This window comes from Rhinatrema bivittatum, chromosome 3 (assembly GCF_901001135.1).
Source record: "Rhinatrema bivittatum chromosome 3, aRhiBiv1.1, whole genome shotgun sequence".
NCBI lineage: Eukaryota > Metazoa > Chordata > Amphibia > Gymnophiona > Rhinatrematidae > Rhinatrema > Rhinatrema bivittatum.
The window spans coordinates 276267333-276272586 of NC_042617.1; positions in this window are offsets into that span (position 1 = coordinate 276267333).

Here is a 5254-nt window from a genome sequence, read left to right on the forward strand (position 1 = left end):
TGTGTCATTAGTGCAGTTCGTACAAAGTCTTTATTACCACCACTCACAGACACACACACTTTTATGCCAAAGTAGCACCTCTCCATGTGTCTCAAATACTGCTTGCATGCACTTCAGACAGCTCTTCACAGATGCTGCTCCTACCCAGAAGATGTTAACTAAGCCTTCCTTTTTTTAATTCCATGGGGATTTTGTTAGCATTTTTTTTTTTATATATATATATATCCATTTGCTGCCATCTGAAGATCTAGTCCCCATCATAGTGGACCAGACTTTTAGAATGAACGGTGCAGTTTTCTGTCCTACAGCGCTTTCTCTTTCTAAGCCTTTGCCTGGGCAGGCTGTGGCAGGTCAAGGCTGTCTGGTGACGACGTGACACCCCAGCCAGAACATGTCACAGAAGCATAGGACAGGCAATGGAAGGAACCTCATGTGGAGTGATTGTCCAAATGAGCTTTCCAATGGGTTGCTTAGTTAACATAGCCGCTGAGAATCAGCACTGGCTCAGCAGAAGTCCTGTCTGTGCAGTTCCTGTCCGCTTTTGCTTTATTCCTTGAAACGGGTGAAAAATTTAGCAAAATAATAAATAAAAATAGCAGCAGTGGTGGAAGTTTCTTACTGCCATGGCTCCAAAGCACTTGCTTCAATAATAAGCACTTTTTCTTAAAGCATGCGGATCTCTGGCTTCCCATTAAAAACCCACAGTATGGGGGTACAAGCTGATGTGGTGGAGGGGGAGAGGGAGGGGAGTGATGGACAGGGAGGGGAGCAGCATGAGATGAGAGCGTGAACAAAGGGAAGCTTTGAAAAAAAAAAAAAAAAAAAAACAGCACAAATACATTTCAACACAAAGGTGTATTTGCACTGCCACTGTTGTTATAATTCTTATTAGACGAATGAGTTGCCAGATGAGGGGCAGCTCAACTGAGCCATAAACTGCTGACAAAGACTGAATGTATTGTCCACAGGGGGAGAGCAGTCGGCGGAGTGAAGCTTGGGAATTAAATTTCAATGGGCACTTCATGAACTTTGAAACAGTTGTCACTTTTTGTTTGTTATTGTTTGTTTTATTTCACACTGTTCCTGAGTAGGAGGAAGAAGCAATCTGTAACTCTGCCACCTAACAGTGTTCAAGGGCCTGGGGCAATGGAGTTTACTGAGGGATGTGTCACCCCCCCCCTGTTTGGTCTTCTGATAGGCCCGGCGTGGGGGGGGCCATGCCTAGTCCAGTCTGGGGGCAGGTGCTCTGTTGCTGTGCCTCTGCTAAGGGGTTGGACACTAGGATGCTATGCAGAGAGAAGAAGCTAAGTGTTTTAGTGACAATATTGTACTTATATTTGCCTACTCTAGTGTTTTCAGAGCATGTGAAAAGACTATTGAGGGGGAAAAGTGTTAGCAACTCAGCAGAAACATTTGTGGAAAATAACGGGGCGGGGGGGATTTTTTTTTTTTTTAAACTTTCAGAGAAATCCTGCTTTTGTTGAATGTATGTCTTGGTTTTTTTTTTTTTCTTTTCTTGGCTAACTGGACATTTCCCTTTCTCCCCATGTCCTGGGGAAGGCACAGGGCGAGTGGGGAGAAGAGAGAGAAGGATATAGGGTGGGGGTCTTCATTCCCAACCCCCTCCCCTTGCACCTAACCTCCTGGATGTCTCTTCTTCACACTGGCTGCAGGTCCCTTGGGTCTTTGCCTTGAACCGAAACCAAAGGATAACCTTGCTCTTAACGTCATTGTGGTAAATTATTCTCTGCTCTCCCGGAGGAGTGTCCTAGGGGTTTCCCAGTCACAGGTGTACTGAGAACCCTTTCCAAAGAACCCACAGAAATCCATGTCCCCAGCAACTGTGCTTAGTTACCACCTGTCCCATAAACACAAAAACAGGATTTCTGTGACTCTCAAACAATGCCTCTGATCATGTGACTTTTTCAGAATATGTCATTCTGCTAAAGTGCTTAAGTAGTGAATAATAAAACCCTTGGACAGAGAGAGTGAGTGTGCTCTGGGTTGCCAGAGCCCTATGTCTTTCCAGGACTTTCTGTATAAATGCTGCAGCTGTAGAATATGCACATCAACATGTCTTGATTAAAAACGATAGGACAGACCTCAAGCAGTCAGGTAGAAGATGACGCTTCCTTTTGTTTTCTGTTTAGGTATTCTAGAGCGTGTGCGAATGAATGTGTACGTGTTTCAAAATCACTTCCAGTGCAAAGGAAAAATAGCCTTATTTATTCCATTAGTGCTTGTTGCTTGATAATGAAGAGGAGCAGACACTCTAGCAGAGAAATTTGCAGTGGTTTGAAATATATTGAACCATATTTGCCTGTGGATGTCCCCTTTACCCCTGATTTCTCCTGAGGGTGAGGAGTGGGATAACTTTGGCATGGAATTCTACATTTAAAAAAAATGGTGTAGATAAAAACAAATGTATGTTCAGGATTTTTTTTTTTTTAAGCAGCAAATTAGGTTTAACAAGTGGGTGGGATGTGGTAGGTGTTATCCTGGGGTTGGGAGCCCCTTGGGCATTCTCTAAGGCTTTGGAGTAGAAAGGGGTGAATGGGGATTGGGCATTTAGACCAGACTTACAGCTGGTCTCTTCTTCATAGACCAAACTATAGTGCTGCTTCACTTTTTGCAGTAGGACTTGTCAGCATTTGAGGGTGAGATTCGAAAAAGCAGGAGGGGGATGAGGGTCTGGCTGTTGCAAGATCCCTGGAGCTCAGTCAATGACTGTGCTGGATTTTCCTGGAGCTGCAGAGTTCGTGCTATATTTCAACTGTGTGGCAGTTTTTACTGTGAGGGTCAGGACTGCAGGGGTTCGTTTTGATGTGAACAGCTTTATGGGAGGGTAAAGAGAATTGTTTGCTTGGACTTTTATTTAATCATCCTCTCAGCAGATAGAACCAACTTAGCCTGCTGCAGTACGTTTTATATCTAATTTGCAGAGGTGAAAACTTTTGCCATTACTGAAAAAGAAGTCCACCTCCCACTAATTCTTGATCATGAAGTCATGTAAGTGCATGTAGGAGGAGGGGTGCTGTTCATACTTGGTCATTTTAAAACTACCATACTCTGTATGAATAAAGCAGACATAGGAAGCCAGCTTGATTCTGATGCAAAACTGACAACAGACACATTATTATAAAGGGTTAAGTACATTTGCTGCAGCAGAAAATGATTTCAAGGCTGTCTGGATGTATAGGTTTTTCTTGTCGGCTGCCTAGGCCAATACTGCTGCGGCAGAGAGGGGCCACGGACTGTGCAATGCAGAGGGGCAGTTGGGTTTGGGCTGAGGCAGGAACCAAAGGAGTCTTGTTCAAATTGTTCCCTCATGATAAACAGTGCAATAGAGCGACACATAATGGATCACATGACTGCCTAGTTTTGGCAAGATGGGTGCTTTCTAGGAAAGTTTCTGAGGCATGAGCAGTGGTTTCCCATGCGCTGCTGTGCTCACAGCCAATTGGTTTTATTTCTTTTTCTGTTGGAAGATGTCTCTGGACCTTTCTTCTGTTGATTTTTGCCTTTGGCAATTTATTTTAATTTATTTTTTACTAATTTTAATTTGTTTTTAATTTTTTTTGTAAGAGATGCTAGCCATTTGCTTAGTTAAGTTTCCCTTCTCCACAGAATATTTTTCACCATTTTCTACATTTATTTTTTTCAGTGCTGCCACTCATCACTAAGGAGTAGCATTTATTTCTGAACTCCCATAAATGTTCAGTGTTGGCAGCCAAGCCAAAACCCTTTTTGTTACATCATTTCTTGAAAGATTTCCTCATCTTTTGATTTCATGTCTCTTTAATTTCCTCATGCCTCACCGTTTCCAGGAATCAGACTAGAAAAACAGTAAGTGCCTGAAATGCTAGCTTGGCTGATCATATAGACTGCTGTAAGTGTCAGAGTACTGGTCATCACGTCTTTTTGTGGAGCATTTGCACACAACAGGAGAGGCTCCATGCCTATCTTGCGTGGTACAAGTAAATCCAGCTCAAAGCTGCCCTTAAGCCCAAAAGAGAATGCCCAGGGGGCTAACCATGGTTGTATTGATGGCCCAGTTATAAGTCTCTTCAATACCTCAAACTGGATAGGGCCAAGAACCAGAACAAATATTGCTTCCCCTATTCAGGGTCACCACAGGGGTTTAAAGGACTGGATTCATGAGCTGAACCAGATGACCACCAAACCTCAAGCTGAGGCCTTACTCTATATAGATCCTCGTCAGTGCATGGCTCTAAAGGCTCAAATAGGGTGAAAGCTGCCCGTGCTCTGAAGCTGCCGTGCATTGAGGAACTCCTCTTCCCTACCCTCTCATCTTCAAAAACCACCAGCCTCTCAACAGCCATTTATAAGGCTTCAAGCAACACCTCCACACATCTGTCGAGTATGTTCAGTCTACTACAAAGCCTACCTCAGTCTCGTCTATGATGATGATTCAGACAGAGAGAATGATCATGGAGCCTTTGAATCATTTCAAACTCATTGAGTTGCATGTGTTGGGTGAGTCAATATAATGAATGTATCAAGTGACCTATCCCCAGTGATATCTCTGTGGGCACCAAAGACATCTATACATGATTAGTTCTCAGCAATGGCATCAAGGATCATAGCATGAGGAGTCATGCCATTGACCATCTCAACCTCAATGCCAGAAAAGTTTTTGATTAAACATGTGCTATCGGCATTTGTGCATCCAACTTCTTTTTAACTCTTAGTCGAGTCAGTCTGCAGTCTCTGAGCCTGATTCATCTAACACTAATGGTTTTGAAGAGGCCTACTCTCCTGACCTCTCTCTGCAAGTGACAGAAAATCAATCTTCACCTGAGATGTTTTCTTATGTAGAGAATGGCAAAGGTGATCCATTTGATTTTGGAGGTCGGAGAGCTGAGAGTCCTTTTACTCATCCATCCTCTACTAAGAAGGTTAGAAGAGAATTTAGGAATACTCACAAGAAACCAGACAAAATACTGTGTTCAGGCAGATCCATGGGTTGATGGGATCCAGCTAACTCACTTGGCTGTAATAATCAAACTTGCTCTGAAAAGGTTCAAGAAGCCTAAGATTCATGTGTCAATCTTACCAGGCCACAAGCCTAAGACTCTAGACCTTTATTAGAAGTGCCATTTTAGAAAACTATGCTGTCTTCTTGCATAGCCAACTACCAGCAGTATACCTGCTAACCTATGTGTTAGTCTCTGACAACCTTGTAACCACCAGGTGCATATCAGTCATCTTATGTCTTGAACCTCATGGGACC